Source organism: Ambystoma mexicanum, chromosome 4q (assembly GCF_040938575.1).
Source record: "Ambystoma mexicanum isolate Mex_15411 chromosome 4q, UKY_AmexF1_1, whole genome shotgun sequence".
NCBI lineage: Eukaryota > Metazoa > Chordata > Amphibia > Caudata > Ambystomatidae > Ambystoma > Ambystoma mexicanum.
In genome coordinates this window covers 1062388790-1062405920 of record NC_090928.1, presented here as the reverse complement: position 1 = coordinate 1062405920, position 17131 = coordinate 1062388790, and the positions used below count along the sequence as shown (strand labels likewise).

Here is a 17131-nt window from a genome sequence, read left to right as displayed (position 1 = left end):
CCGACAGCAATTATCAAGTAAATAGTAAACGTATTTGGCCCTTAATAGTTATACACTGCAACAACATCCCCAGCCAAGAGGTCAGGGTGCCTCCCCAAGCTGAGCCCAGCAGCTAACCCCCATAAACAGCTAAAACACCTGAATCCGTTTTCACTAGAGAAATGCCAGAAGGCGGGAAAATATCCTTATAAAAGGACAGCAAACAGCCTCAGTCTGTCAATGTGGGTGTTTGGAATAGGATCGGGAGCTTGGAGACAAGAGCTTATTGGGAGACAGTTAGAGGACACCTCAAAGGATTCAAAGAGAGGTTTAGGACACTGTAAGGTAGAAGAGAGACCTACGAGATCAGACCAAGGAGTCCAGAGAGCTGGAGCAAGAGGCAAGGAAAGGGGGAATTGCAATCAAAGCAGCCAATTCTTGTATAGTAGCGGAGGGTGGTACACAGATATGGTGAAGAATTTGCGGCTGATGGTAGTGCAGAGGAGGATAGTGCTTAGAGGAGAAAAGCAAGCGTCCAGATGGATAAAGAACTTGAGGGTGACGTGGTGTTGAGAGCCATGGAAAGGAAAGACAGGAAGTTTGCAGAGTCATTGATAGACCCAATCCCCTCGAAGAACAAGTTACTCTCTTACCTGGTAATGTTCTTTCGATGGGATGGTCCGACAAAGTATTCCATATCTATGACAGTAATCACCACAGCTGTGCAGCTTCGGAAAATCTTTCGGCGTCTGCGTCCTGCGTCAATGACCTCGATACGCCGCCCTCGAACCTCCTCCGACGGCCGACGTCACTGGATGTTAGTAGGACGCACAACGCCCATAGCCTCAGTTGTAGTTTTTTCCCAGAACGTGTGGCACCAGTCTTCTGCCAATCTGACCACACAAAGCCTTGCGGAAACGTACGCTGCAATCGCATAAGAAATTCTGTAGCGGGGAAGGCAGGGAGGGAGCGATATGGAATACGTCGTCTGACCATCCCATCAAAAGAACGTTACCAGGTAAGAGAGTAACTTGTTCTTCGAGGGGATTGGGTCCTCCGACGTATTCCATATCTATGACAGACTCCCAAAGCAGTACCAATGCAAGGAGGTGGGAAAAGAATTTAGAAAACAGAAATTTAGAATGCCCAATCAAATTGCGGAGTAAAGGACCGCCTTGCCAAAGGCCAGATCCTGCCCCCGGATGGAATCGAGGGAGTAGTGACGTACAAAAGTATGTACTGAAGCCCAGGTGGCTGCATCACAGATGTTACGAATAGGAACACCCCTCTGTAGGGCAGTAGAGGCAGCCATACCCCTGGTAGAATGGGCCCGTAAGTCGACCGGTGGGTCCTTACCCGCCAAGTGGTAACACTCAGAGATAGCCAAAATAATCCAGCAAGACAAAGTCTGTTTCGTCACAGCTTGTCCCAAACACTTTCCAGCGTAACCAATGAAGAGTTGATCGTCCACTCTGACCCGGACATGCGTGAAATATAAAAGCTTAACGCTCTCCTAGGATCAAGCCTATGGAGCCTCACCTCTTCCTTACCAGGATGCGGAGGAGGATAAAACGCCAGAAGAACAACCTTCTGGCCTAAATGAAATTCCAACACCACCTTCGGAAGAAAGGAAGGACGAACTCTAAGGACAACCCTGTCCTTATGAAACACAGTGAAGGGTGGCTTAACTGAAAGTGCCTGTACCTCACTCACTCTGCGAGCAGAAGTGAGTGCAACCAAAAATACAGTTTTAAGAGTTAACAGTCTCAAAGGGCATGAATGCAAAGGCTCAAACGGAGCACCCATCAGAAACTTAACAACAAGGTTCAAATCCCAACCGGGCACCTGAAAAGGTGACGGAGGGAACACATTAGTGAGCTCTTTCAGAAACTGAGAAATTAAAGGAATTTTAAAATAGGAACACTCTTCAGATGAGCGCTTAAATATAGACAGCGCCACCAGGTAACCTTTAACGGTACCCACTTGCAGGCCCCTGTGGGCCAAAGAAAGCAAAAAAGACAGAACTACAGGAATGTCACATGAAAAAGGATCCACATTCTTAACCCTGCACCAGTCACAGAACTTACGCCAATGGTACAGGGACTTTGTTGCTGGCCATCTGGCAGAGAGCAACACCTCCATCACGTCTTCAGGGAGGTCCCAATCCTTATACCTCAACCTTTCAGAAACCAAGCGTGAAGGTTGAGGGATCTGACCTCTGGATGGAGAACCTGACCCCCCTCCCGTGAGAGCAGATCATCTCGGTAGGGAAGACGACGTGGAGGGCAGATGGACAAGTCGAGAAGGTCCGGGTACCACGTCCTCCGGGCCCACCCCGGAGCAATGAGGATCATCCGGGAACCGAACCTCCGTAACCTCCGCAGCACTTGCGGAATGACAGGGACTGGAGGAAACGCGTACAGCAGTGGGAATGACCACTCCACCACAAACGCGTCTCCTAAGGCTCCTTTCGGAGGAAATTCCTGCGAGCAGAACCTCTCGCACTTCTGGTTGACACTGGAGGCGAAAAGATCCACTTGAGGGGTCCCCCAAAGGGCGAAGATCTCCAGGAGAATCTCCTGAGCCAACTTCCACTCGTGAGAGATCGCGCTCTGCCTGCTCAGAGCGTCCACCATCTCGTTTTCGTCTCCTGCCAGATGAACTGCCGAGATCGAAACTTCCTGCTGGATTGCCCAGAACCAGAGCCGCATCGCCTCCCTGCACAGAGGAAGTGACCCTGCCCCCCCCTTTTTGTTGAGGTAGTGCATGGCCACCGTGTTGTCCGTCAGGATCAGGACATTCTTCCCTCGCACAGTCGGCAGAAAAGCCTTCAGGGCTATCCTGACAGCCCTCAGCTCCAACAGATTGATATGGAGTCTGGACTCTGACGGAGACCAACGACCGCTGACTGTCAACTCGTTGGCATGAGCTCCCCATCCCGTGAGGGATGCGTCCGTCACGATCGTCACCTCCAGCCAGGGTAGCCAAAATGGAGCCCCCTTCATCAGAATGTCTTCGACTGAACAGAGTCCGACATCGTGCCGGAGGACTGAGACCACTGGAGCTTGAGTGCCCATTGCAAAGATCTCATCCGCAACCTAGCCTCCGGCACCAGAAGAATGCAGGATGCCATGAGGCCGAGCAATCTCAAGAACTCGAACGCTGGGAGACTCTGGGCAAGCTGAAACTTGTGCACCATCTGCTGAATGTGATGAGCCCTCACCTGGGGAGGGAAACACTGCCCCAGGGACATGTCGAGCACTGCTCCGATGTACTGCAGCCTCTGAGTTGGTGTCAAATGGGACTTCTTTAAGTTGAGGGAGAAGCCCAGCTTGTGGAGGGTGTGGCAGGTGACTGACAGATGATCCAGGACTTGCTCGGGAGAGCGCGCCTTGATCAAACAATCGTCCAGGTAGGTGGATTGTCTTGAGGCCTCTGCCGGAAAGGAAGACAGTAGCTGTGGGTTATGATCTCCAGAACCCACACATCTGAAGTAATGGCGTGCCACTCTGCAAGATGCTGCGCCAGCCTTCCCCCAACTGGTGAACCATGGGACATGGCCTCATGACTGAGCTGAAGCGGCTGCGGCGTTGCCTGAGGGCAAAGAGACAGCAGCCCGTGCGGCCTTGGCACCTCAAGAACCTTGTTTTCCACCTCTGGCACTCCTACGGTGGCCCCTTTGACTGGCAGCTCCTCTCACTTTACCAAAGGATGAGTAATAACGAAAGGAACCTCCCCTCCATTTCTGTCCCCTAGGACGAAAAGGCAGAGGTTGTCGAACTGCAGCGCCCACGACTTCACTGCAGCTTTTGAGGTCTGCAACCTCTCAAGGCTCTCGTCAGCCTTGCTGCCAAAAAGGTGTTCCCGGTCAAAGGGCATGTTGAGGAGCCGGGCCTGCACATCAGGAGCAAACCCCGACTTCCGCAACCACGCAAACCTGCGTATCACGGTGCTCGCCGCCATGGACCGGCTGACGCAATCTGCCATGTTCAAACCAGACTGAACGGCCTCACACATGGCATCCTTGCCATCCTGAACCATGGCAAGGAAACCATCCCGTTCGTCCCCTTCGGGAATATGTTCAGCCGCTAAGGAAACACAGTTCCACAGAGTGTGCGTGAAACGTGACAAGGCACATACGGAGTTGGCCGCCTGAAGCGCCATACCCCCTGAAGAAAACACTTTCTTCGCCCAGCCGTCAAAACGCTTGTCGTCCAGATCGGAGGGATGGTAGGATACGATGCCTGCTTTGCCGGGGCCGTAGCCGCCTGCACCACCAAACTCTCCGGAGTGGGGTGCTTGGACAAGTAGCAGGGGTCGCTACTGGCTGGGCGGTATTTTCACAGCAAAGACTTGCCCACTGCCGGGAGACTCTCCGGAGCAGTCCAAACCGCCACCACCCTCCTCTGTAGAGCCATATGAAACGGCAGTACTGGGTCAGTTGGTGGACCAAGGTCGAGGATATCCGTAAGGTCATCCTGAAGAAACTCCCCCGGGGGAGCAGACCATCCCAAGTACTCGGTAACCCTCGACATAAGGCGCTGGTACGAGGAGTCGGCATGAGCACCAGGCTCAGGCCTACAAAACTCCACCTCAGGAGAGGTGTCTAGCCCACTAGCATCGTGCAGAGGCTGCCTCAGGTCCTCAAATTGGCTATGGCCCGAGAGAATCTCGTTTGGCACCGTATTAGGAACCATGCCATCATCAGAGCCCTCATCCACCTCTGAAATAAACTCAGATGGTGGTAAGAAGGCACAGAATGTGAACCAAAGCCATGCTTGACCTTGGCCAGAGCCTTTCTAGGGGGTTCCACCGAGCCTCGGGGTACCCCCATCGACAGAGCTTCGAAAGGCATCGGGTGAATCGGCGTCGACGCCGAACGTGGCGCGGACAGCATCGATGGCGTCTACACAGGCCTCGAGGCCGGAGTACCGAGCGTGTCCTTGGACAGCCTGGGCGCCGATTGCGCCGACGACTTCTTCGGAGGCGTGGCCTCGAAAGAGTCCATCGAAGACCTCGGCGCCACCGGCGTCGACGTCTTCCTCGAAGACATCACAAGTTCACACGGTCTCGAGCGCGTCGAGGACCGGGACCTGGACCGGGCATGACGAGACCGATTCCCCTTGTCCGAGCGGGACCTCTCCCGCGACTCGTACCGACCACCCGAGCCCGAAGGCGTGCGAGCGGTGTCTCTTGACCGATCACGACCGACCCCACTCGGAGGCGCGGACGGACCGGTGCCCTGCGATTAGGGAATCGCTAACATTTTCTTCCCGAAGGAAGCCCATTCCTCCGGCGTCGCCTGCTTGGTAGGGTAAGCGACCCGCCGACGGGCAGAGTCCTTGGAAGAGGACGGGGAAAGTGACCGATGACGGCGCTTCCGGGAGTGCCTCGAAGAGGCAGAGGAGTGGCGGGACCGACTCCGGGACCGAGACCCACTGGACTTCTGACGACGTGGAGAGTCGCCTCTCGAATCATCAGTCGAAAGCCCCGCAGACCTCGACTTCCGTGGCTTAGACACCTTACCTACGGATAACTTCTTCTTGCGCTCCCGCAAGGCTTTAGACGTGAGCGACTGGCAGTCGACACAGTCATCCGTGTCATGGGCATCCCCGAGGCACCAGAGGCAGGCGTTGTGCGAGTCCGTAACCAACATCTTGGACCCACAGTCCCTGGACTTCTTAATTCCCGGACGCGGGGTGGAAGACGAGGTAGACATCCTTCACGAAGAAGAAACTTCACAAAACGAACAGGTTTGAAGAACCGAGAAACAACAGAAACTCCAAAGAGTCGAGGCGCGCCGAGATTCCCGAAGCGAACACGTTCACGGAAAAAACGGAACTGAGGCTACGGGCGTCGTGCGTCCTACTTATAACATCCAGTGATGTCGGCCGTCGGAGGAGGTCCTCGAGGGCGGAGTATCGACGTCATTGACGCAGAAAGATTTTCCGAAGCAGTACAGCTGTGGTGATTACTGTCATAGATATGGAATACGTCGAAGGACCCACTCCCCTTGAAGTGTAGCCTTCAGGGATCCATGTGTTAATAGCCCCGCAAAAATATCGCCATGCAAAAATACTGCCATATTTTTGCGGCGATATTAAGTCATGGAACCTGCAGGGGACACCCGCGCAACCTCGATTTCTTTTTTTAATGGAGAAGGGGACACCCCCAGTCCCAAAAAAAAACATAAATTATCCCCACTAATAATATTGCCTATGCATTACCCCACAACCATATATATGGTGATATTATTGGTGGGGATAATATTACCTGATACCGCCTTGAGTGTAGCCTTGATGAGTGGTAAAGGGTATTCAAATTAAGCATGGTTGAAGAAGAAAACACTGGGAGAAGAAACTGCAGAAAGAGAGAAATAAGTGAGGAGTGGTGGTAAGAGTGGTTGAGGGAGATCAAGGTTTGGTTACAATCCAAGGAGGAAACTGCAGGGTAGTGGCTAGTGTTCCACTCTCTTACCCCTGCACAGTCGCCTGGACTTTGAGAGTTGTCACAAGCTCCACCAAGGTCCACCCTTCCTCTTTTGACCCAGATCTCTGAAAATGCTACTGTGGTCGAGCATCTGGAACAGGGGAACCTGTAGAAGACAGGACCACAGACCAGTAGGGATACTTTTCACAAGAGAATGATGAGAGAGGGTGGCTTGACAGAAAATCCCCGGACTAAGGAAAGTCCAAGCACTAGGGAATTCGGGGACTTTTGTTGAGTCTTTTTCCGAACAGGGAGTTTTGGGAAAGACTTTGTTCTGTGTTGTCATCACAGCTCTGGAAAAGATACTCCATAAGCTCACGAGGTTGAAGCGAAGTCACTTTGAAACTTTAGTTGCCCTTGAACGTTCAGTTAGTTACAGCAACTGGATATACCAGAGCCAAACTTGGTCTGAGCCAAGTTATCTGCAATTCCCTTTTAAGAGCTTGGTACCCTTTACCCAGAACACAATCCTGTGCACACATTTACATGAAGTGAGATAACCTACCACTTGCACCAAGTCAGCAACACACTTTCCAACACAGTTCAGATTAAAATAAAAAAAAAAGTGGTTTCACTACACCCTCTCCACCTCCCACAGGTGTGCAGGTTTACAGGACCCTACCCAAGGTTCAACTGCATGAAACTGCTTCATCCACCTGTGGTTGGTTAATTGATGTTAATTAGTCTAGGGTCACATACCTTTTCCTCATATCACCTCGTAGCTCCTAGAAGGACAATAAGGTGATGACCCTCACATTAGACCATACCAAGGTTGCAAAGATGTTCCACAATTAAATGATCTGATGCTGGCTAAATCTTAAATCTAATAATTACTCAAACTGTGTCACCTCGAGTCTTCGATTCTTCCCAAGTGCTTAAATGATTCTGCATTTACTAGAAAACATACAGTATTATAAAAAGTGGACAATTTTGCTGCCATGTAAACTGTGATACATCGGGCATACCACCGCTGGGCTCCTCCCCTGAACTACACATTATGCCTTTTATGCTCCATGAATGCTACAGCCCATTTGTCTGTTTTTATATACAATTTGAAATGTTATGGCAAACAGATGTATCTGATGTGGTGTAACTGTGATGCAACTTGCATAAGGTACCAAGGCCCTACCACCCAACTGTCTATTATTATTAGAGAGATAATAAACATTGTGTCCACTGACCTCATAAATAATAGCTCCTAAATCTGACCTACTAGAAGCACTAGATCTATAAACCACACTGACTCTCCCCTCTGGCGGACAAAGGAGGAGCAGTAGTACCTCTCAATACCAATAATTATAGGAGAGAATATGCACGACAATTGGATAACGACGCCATCTATGCCAGAATGGATCACGATCCAACCAATGATATTATGGCCAGTTTAGACAACATTTTGATTAAGGTGGAAGAAATGGAATGGATCTCCCATAAAACCAAGGCCTTTTTTACATTCATTTTTTTAAATCGTTTAATCAACATGAGATTTTAACAATATTACAGCCATGCTTCTTCTGAGTCATAGTTGAGTCATCAGTTCCGTTGTGTTATTGTTTGATTATTGCAGAGTCTCTTTCGACAAGTCACTTATTTCTGTTTAGCAGGTTATTTACAATGTATTCCAAAATCTTTGCTGAGGCGATTTGCCAGCTGGTCCTATCGCCGTCTATGAGCCTTTTCCACCAAGTCCCTTCCTGTGGCATTACATCAGCTCCTTCTGCTTTTGATAGGTATTGTAGTCTTATCACACGTGTTTCTGGGCATTTCATCAGTAAATGGCGGATAGTTTCTTGCGGACGAGGCTCTGTGTCTTGACAAAAGTGGCAGCCTGATGATTGCAAGCGCCCTCTAATGTGTAAGATTTTGTTGGTTTCTAGAAGGTTTAAGCAAGCTCTTAATATCAGGTTTCGAGCCTGCATGTTGGGAAATTTCATTATGTAATTTTGCAGTTCATTTAATTTTTTTTGTGTTGTGGGGTAGGTGTGACATCAGTTTGTTTTTGGCCGCTGTTTCTGTCGTCTTTGCCCAATCTAGCTCTTTGAGTTTGCGCAGAACTCTGCACGGGTTTCGTATGAGTAGTTGTTCTTCTGAGGCAATAGTGTCTAGTAAAAGTTTGTTTTCCTTTTGCCAGTTCAGGAACATCTCACATTTGCCCATGTGTATTTCTCGGTTAATCATTTTGAAAAGTGAGTTACTGTCGTCCATTGTTCACTTCCTGTATAGCATTATGGAGTTACAGGTCACAGTGCATTCAAGTGATTGTAGACTCAGTTTGCGCCTTATCGCGACTCCTGATGTAGAGTTCGGCAACTTTAGGACCAATCTCCAGAATGCGGCTTCTAATTTGGGCCAAAGTTCTTTTGGTATGGTCGGCTTGGCTTCAGTGCCGTATGTCACAGCCGGCACAACCTTATAATATAATTAAAACATTTTCTATTGATTGCTTTTGCCTGTGGCGCTAATTTTTTGATCTTTCCATACAGGGCAGATTGCATGGTGGTTTCATATTTGGAACTGTCCAACAGGACTCCCAAGTATTTGAATGTTTCAACTGTCTCTATTTTTGTATCTCCCAGAAACCATTTGTTGCCGTCTGCCTTGGTTTTGTGTTTTTGCAGTATCATGATTTTCGTTTTTTCTTTGTTGATCTGAAGGAAGTTTTCGTCTGTATAAAGCAGGAGACCATTCAATTGCCGCTGGAGCCCGATAGGTGTTTGATCGAATAGTGTCAGATCATCGGCGTAAAGAAGTAGTGCGATCGTAGAGTTACCAATTTTTGGGGGGAATGCACGTGCAAGCGACTCACTCTTTTGGAAGTCTCCTATATAGGCCAGGAATAGTGCTGAGGCTAGTGGGCAGCCCTGTTTGACCCCACATGTAGTTTGAATTTCTGCCGATAGGTCTCCTTGTCGGCTGAGACGAACTCTCATGGAAGTTTTTGAGTGCAGGGCGAGGATTGGTGCTAGAATGTCTTCTGGGCACTTCCAGTCTATTCGTTTTTGCCACAGGTGAAGTCTTTCAATGCGATCGAACGCCTGAGTAAAGTCTATGAAGACGACAAAGAGACACTGCCTGTGTTGTAAGGCCTTACTTTTCAAAATACTGAGCACCAAGATGTTTCCAGCTGTTCCTGCATTTTTTTTTTTAAGCCAGCTTGCAGATGGTCGTTGCAGTCTGCCGAGGCGGCCCTAGTTTAGAATTTTCTTAGAAGCAAAGGTCCATACACCTTTCCCATAGCATCAAGCAAGGCTATGGGTAGGAAGATGTGGGGGTCACTTTTGTCCCCTTTTTTGTAAATCGGAATTATCGTCGCAGTGGTCCACAATGTGGCCAGAGATTTCGTGTCTGAGCAACGACGAAATATTTAAATTAGCAAGTCAGCCCATTCCCAACCAAGGCCTTTTTACGTACCAATCAACCACAGATTCCACATTTCTACTTACTCCCCAAGATCCACAAAAGTATGGTGAACCCGCCAGGTCGACCAATAGTGGAAGCAACAGGGGGAATTCTCCAACCATTGGGCACGTACTTCTGCATAAGTAAAGGACAGTACACGTTTTCTGCAGATATTAGACACGATTGAATTGATGGAAGAAGATGCGCTGTTCAACATAGATGTTAGCAGTCTATACACAAGCATACCGCACGACCAAGGGCAAGATGCAGTGGAGGGGGCTTTTACTTCAGGAAGCAGAAATGGGAGCTGCAAAATAATTCATTATGGCATTGCTGGAATTCATCTTTGTTAATTCATAAACAATTCTATCTACAAATATCAGGAACGGCCATGGGAGCAACCATGGCACCCGCATACGGGAACAGCTTTATGCACAAATTTGAAAAATCTCACATCTTAGAAAACCCACGATGGATGAACAATATCAAAGTATGGGTCAGATACATAGATGATATTTTTGGCATATGGCATGGAGAAAAAAGGAAACTAACCGAATTGTTGGCATATATCAACACAATAGACCAAATAATACAATTTGCAGCAGATACAAGGTACAAGTACAAGACCATAAGATCTCAACAGCACTGTTTACAAAATCAACAGACAGAAACAACCTTCTTCACAGACTTAGTTTTCAGCCTCATAATGCTCAGAAAATGTACCGTGCTGTCAAATGTTGAGGATTAAAAGGATAATCAGTGACTCCGAAAAATGTGAAACTGAAATGAATAAACTGCGGAAGAAACCCCATGATAGAGGGTATCCAGAGGAAGACCTATCAGCAGCTACGTCCAAGGTGATGACACAGACACAAGAAAGTGTCATGATGCCTACCCACGGGCATCCGGATCAAGCCCATCAGCCCCGGGAGCAGGCATCCAGATATTTTTTAAAACCCCAGCAGCCCCGGCTAGGGGCTGTCTGGGTTCAGTCCTGGCGCCTTAAGCACCTTACCTCATGCAGTCCACGCTGCAAATGAATCCAAGCCAACGTGAGGCCTGGATGGGACTATTTTACTACAGGGACTATTTTTTGCTCGGGTGTGGTTCCGGGGAACTTCTTACCTGGGACTACTTTGGAGGCTATTTAAACCACGCCCGAACAGCAGCACACGCTTTGCGTTATTCTGCATCCAGCAGCGTAACGCTCACCGTGCCTGCAAGACAGCATCCAGTCTTCTGCCACGCCCGTCTTGAATCCGGAGCTCCTAGAAGAAGAGGAAAGAAGAGGCATTATTTCAGTTCCTCACCTGATTCCTGATCCATCACGTCTCCGAACCTGGAAAGAACATTATTTTCTGCACGTGTCGCATCGCCAGCTGCAGCGCCGCGCCATACTCACCAGTCCTCACAGCATCTTTCGATTCGGTGCTGCCTCCATCATTTCTTCGCCGAGCTCCGGCACCTAGGGGACAAAGAGAAACAACAAGGTGAGCCGATAGAGCCTACAAATACAATCTCTTTTACCACCATAGACTTACCTGATTTACCACCGGAGGCATAATTCTTTAACTCTCCACATCCTCATACGCCGCACCTGTAAGCGGAGAGAAAACAACACGTTAAATACATGCATCATTTACCGGACAGCGTCGGGTAATACCGACTCTTACCTGCACGCCATCAGCTGCCATGAGACCAACTTCTCTCGGACTCAGCTGCAAGATAAGATAGGAAGGGGACAAGAGTGAACATCGGACATATTGAACTCTATGAACTGTATACTTACCATTCCTCGCCAGGAACCTCAGAGTCAATACTCATCTGGAACTCTCCCAACGCCTTCGAACCAGTGAAGTAACTGGTATCTACGCACCCCTGCAATCCACGCAGGATGGAGTGCTCATCCTTCAAGAATATAAGGTGAGATTGCTGAAAGGGAATTTCAGAGGTGATTAGTGAGGAGAACAGCGGGATGCCATCGCTAGAATCCACGGGTGGCTAAACTCCTCTCTCCACTTGCAGGAAACTACTTCTACGGGTCAAGCAGACGAGATTAGGAGGGCCAGTCCAGTCTGTCATCTCTGCACTATGCATCACGTTGGTGGAGACCGCAGCTGTCCGGGTCCGATCAACGCCCCTGTGGGAGCCAGGTGAGCGTAACAGAAAGTCTATTACAAGATAAAGCTAAACGGGAAGCAACCACGGTAGTGTTCGTCTCTAAATACTCTAGCCAGAGTCAACAGATCAAAAGATTCATCTCCAAACATTGAAGCATACTGACAAGTGACACCAAGACCAAGGAGTTGTTTTCTGACCTGTCGGTTTTTGCCTACCAAAGGAGCAATAACCTGAGGAACTTATTTGTGAACAGCGAAGGAGATAGGAAAACCGAAAGGAGAGCAAAACAGCAAGGAACCTTCCCTTGCTTAAACTGTGGAAGCTGTAACAATGTTATTAAAGGAGCTGTAGTCTCCCATCCAAGAAAGGGAGAAAAAAAATCTAATTATGATATTTTGCTACATGCCTCACTGAAAACACTGTATACTGCATAAGATGCCCGTGTGGCATTTATTACGTAGGAGAGACAGGGAGGAAAATCGGGACACTTTACAGAAAAAATCCACAGCGTGGCAATGTTGAAATCTTAGGGGTTATAGAAGAATGTGATCCTAGACAGGATATGAAGAAACTAAGAGGACAACGTGAAGTGTACTGGATTGATCAATTAGATACTCTGGTACCCCATGGTATGAATGAAGAATGGGACCTGAACTGCTTTCTGTGACCACACAACAGAAACTTGACCATCTATAATTTGGGAGATGAACATTATCCAATACCATCCCGAAGATATCACTACCACAAAACAAGTCATCCATAACGGGAGCTATGATCACTCAAAAAGCAACGTCTTATTCAAATTGGGAGTCTTACATTTTCTACTTAGGACCGTTTGATGATATGCATGAAATAGACATTACGAGAGTGACCCACACATGTGATTCACTACAAGAATGGGATACAAATGACACTATGAAAACGGAGCATTCAGATCCTGTATATAGTATGCAGAAAGCTCATGATAGATTGATGGCATCTACCCACACGTGTTGTTATAGACAGAGAAGCAATATCGCCAAGGAGAATACACTCTAGCAGTTCTATCATAGAGATCCACCATTGAGGGAGGCTCAGAGACAATTGACAGATATATCTGTACCCGCACACATGAGGTAGCACTGTCCCACATTTCACGTACGTGTCTTATCACCATCTTTATAGTAGTACAATGATTATTATTTGCAATAGCTTTATTAAGGTTTTCACATCATAATTTTAAGCATCTACCCATTTTTTCCAAATAGAATACCTTAAATAACTCCACTAACAACTCACGCATGAGCCTGATTATCATTTTTATATCACTATAATGATTGTTACTTTTGACAAAGATTCAAGTTGCTACATAACCAACTTCATCCATTGACTTTCCAGAGAATTTCAAGCGCCAGCAATAGCTTTATGTGGCATGGTACTCCTTGACAAGATGGCCATTCGTAACCCACACTGGCGGTCATCTTGTCAGGTAAGCCAGGCCCCAGTTACCATAGGACCAAAGAAGCAACAAATGTCTTGCGACCAGTCGTATTAGACAGTTTTACCTTTGCCGCACTGCAGCCGCGCGCCGTGCTTGCAAACAGATGATCGAGGTAAGCGTTGTTAGGAACCGACAGAATTGACTTAGTAATAGAGAAAAATGAAGTACCCTAAATTAAGTGCTTATACATCCTTTAGAGAGAGCGCAAGTGGGCAGTGCTGCGCACGACGACCAAGCCAAACAGGTTAGTTACTTTCACGTCGAGCATGAATCCCACCTTCCACACAATCAAAGTAGCATAATTTTACCAACAAACGGTGACACTCAATTATGAACGGTTTTATCATTAATAAAGACACGAGGTGCAGCAGTTTTAACAGGAGTTATGGACTAATAAAAACACGAGGTGTAGCAGATGTATAGCTTGAATGATTTAAAGTTAGAGCTAAGTACCACAAGTATGAGAATGATTTTTATAAAGTTAACAAAAGTGATTTAAGATACTCATGCATGTTTTCCTTACGTTTTCCTATGTGTTTTTTGATTTGTCTGTGTGTGCTGTCTATGTTTGTATTGTGGCCATTGAAGATCATGAGACACTTTGAAATGTACTGTTGACACGATTATTTGTTATAATGCTCCATAACTTGCAATTGTTATCCACATTGTTCTGCATCTCTGCTCACCATTTGAACTATTTCATCATGTCTCTACGATGCACAATTTAATTGATGTGCTGATATTCTCATTCTCCCTGCTCCCTTCTTTCCTTCACTGCCCTAGGTAAATTGTTCCTTATATTGTTTTGATGGTTTGTCTCATGTTTTGCATTATGCTTCAATTTATTCAATGTACTTAGTTGTTGTAATGTAAAGCGCTTTGGAGTAAAATGCTCTATAAATTCAATAAATAAATAAAAGTATTCTTAACATTGATTGCATATATGGAATTTTTGGCAATTGTTAATCTTTGATTATTGCATATGACTATTAATTATGATTGATGAACTTTTGATTCGGCGAGGAGAATAGGCCCTGACGAAGGACGTTGATGTTCGAAATGCATTGGCAATTTCTCGCATCTGCATTCAAACTGATATGAATTAACAACAAAACGTTACTATCAACACGAATTATGGAACTTCTTATATAATTGATTGCAAGATTTCCTTCATACTTTTTTGATAACTCAAAGCAAACCCCTTGTGGGCAATAGGGTGTGCAGCCCACACCGAAGGCTAACTAGCCTAGGTCTCCTCTTCCGCTCCTGTCTTGTTTCCCCATTTCCTTCCAAAAGAAAATACCATCCTGCATTTTCACTACAATATTACCTTAAAGGCCTTGCAATTAACCCCATAATGGAATTAATACTGTCTCCAGAATTCAGCAACTGATTGTTGGTGAATAAATCACACCACCAACACAATCAAAAAAGAGGCAAGGAAATATCAGTTCAATCTTGCCCACACGCATCCCAACATCACCATAGGAGATGCATGCTGCCCTAAAACCAAGATTAACACTACTGACATCCCACAATGCCCCGAGCTGGAAATCCACATTGTTAATATATTTTTCTGGTGTTAATGTTATTTGTATTTATTTGTATTTCTATAGAACTTAAAGTATAAACGCTTCACAAAGATAAATCAACAGTAAAATAAAATTAGTAAGAAATAATTAATTCAAAAGATCAAGCAGAAAAAAGGTATGTTTTCAGATGATTTTTGAAAAGAGAAAAGGGTTGGATAGGAGGCAAAGAAAAGGGAAGGACATTCCAGTGGCATGGTGCAAACAAAGAAAAGGAACGAAAATTATATAAGGGGGGGCATGAAACTGCTAGAAGAAACAGGTATGGCAAATGGAAGGAGCGTGTGGGGGGATAGAAAGAAATAAGAGAAGAGAAATAAGGATGAGCTAGGCCATAGAGGGATTTAAAGATGATACAAAGGAAATTATAAAGCAGACGAGATTCAAAAGATAAGCAGTGAAGTGAGTGTAGTGCAGAAGAGATGGAATCACAAGGGGTCAGACAGCTGAGAACACAAACAAATGAATGATAAATGGTATCTGGTCTTTGCATCTAATGCCATTCCATCGACATTTTTCCATCTAAAAAATGTCCATCGAATGCATGTTTTTGGGGGGTAAAGGGCTAATTTTTGTTCAGGTGCATTTCAAAGTGTATAAAACAGGGGATGACGGGGGTTGGGGGGGGAGACAACCCAAAAAAAGAAGAAAAGAAAATTAAATTAATAAAATGCATTCGATGGAAATTCTTTAGATGGAAAAATTTCGATGGAATGGCATTAGATGCAATGGCATTCGATGCAAAGACCATGAACCTGATAAACAGAACGAAGAGGGGCAAGATGAACAGCAGGTATACCAAAGTGAAGGGAAGAACAGTAGATATGTCAGGAGAAGACGAGAGAAAAAATAAGAAGTTTGGAAGCAGAAAAGTTAAGGAACCGACAAACCTTTTGGATATTGTATAATTGGAAGCAGCATGATTGTGAAGTAACAGAAATATGAGTAGAGGAAGAAAGTGAAGAATCAAAGAGAACACCCTGTTAGCAAAACCCAAAGGTCTTATTGGAAGTATTGGAAATTACATCATCCTTATTATTTAAAACAGAAACCAAGATGCGCCTATTTGATTCCCTTTTTGTGAACCAACAGCGCAGGTCTAGTTCTCCTCAAGATGGTGACCTCCTCTCTCCCAGTACCATATCTTTCCCGCACGAGAGCAGGTAAGTGCGTCGCTACTTGCTCCACACCTTGTGCAGCCACTTGTACCACGCTCGCTTTCTAAGCATTGCTCTTACCTTTCTTCCGTTCTGACTACGGTCATTCTGTTTTTTACTCTCCGTTATATTCACCTTTTTCTTCCTTTCCTCCAGGCTGCTTCCTAGCTCGCCTTTCCTTCAGTTTTACTGGCTTTTGCCCCAATTATTACCTCTTGAGCCCGCTCTTGTACCACGGCTCCTCCACCTCTGGTGTTTTCCTTGCGACTTTGCTCCTGTCTCACAGAGTCTTCCAATTACGGCAGACATAGCTCCTTGCCGTATTCTTCTTCACTGACGGCAACCTACAGTATACGGCATTCCAGTTTCAACTGCTGCTGAGCTCGAAATACCGAACGCCTGCAAGAACGCTGACATCGGGTTTAATTCCCCAGAGGGTTTCCCGAGGGTGCCGCCCACGAGGCGCTGGGAGCCCAGATTCTTGTCTCTTCAACGCTTTCTGGGAGGGATTCCATTACTCCGAACTGAAGACCGGAAAAGAAATACCAGTGTAATAGACCGCCCCGTGAGTACTAATTGTTGTGCTATCGTTAAGACACCCAAGTTATGTAAAGTAGGGCAAATAGGTAAGCAATATAGACGACAAGAGATGGAGAGAGAGGATAGAGGAGGATGGATAGCATTAGCAGGAAAGAAAAGAACCTGTGTTTTAGAGGGGTTAAGGTGGAGATAACGAGAGGATATACATGCGTGTATTGCCAGAAGACAGGCTGATAAAGAAGAATGCATAGAATCAGTAATGGAAGAAGACAGAAATATTTGAGAATCATCAGCAAATAGGAAAATCCAAAAGAAGAAATAACAGGTGCAAGAGAAGTAGTTGTCATGATCTCTGCTTCCAAAAGGTCAGGGTTTTC

The 17131-nt window shown here is 46.4% G+C and overlaps 1 protein-coding gene across 2 annotated transcripts in view; it reads right to left on the bottom strand.

Moving 5' to 3' along the window:
- Window positions 1–17131, bottom strand: part of BROX (BRO1 domain and CAAX motif containing) — a 904523-nt gene that overhangs the window by 454689 nt on the left and 432703 nt on the right. The gene's annotated exons all lie outside the window — the stretch shown is intronic.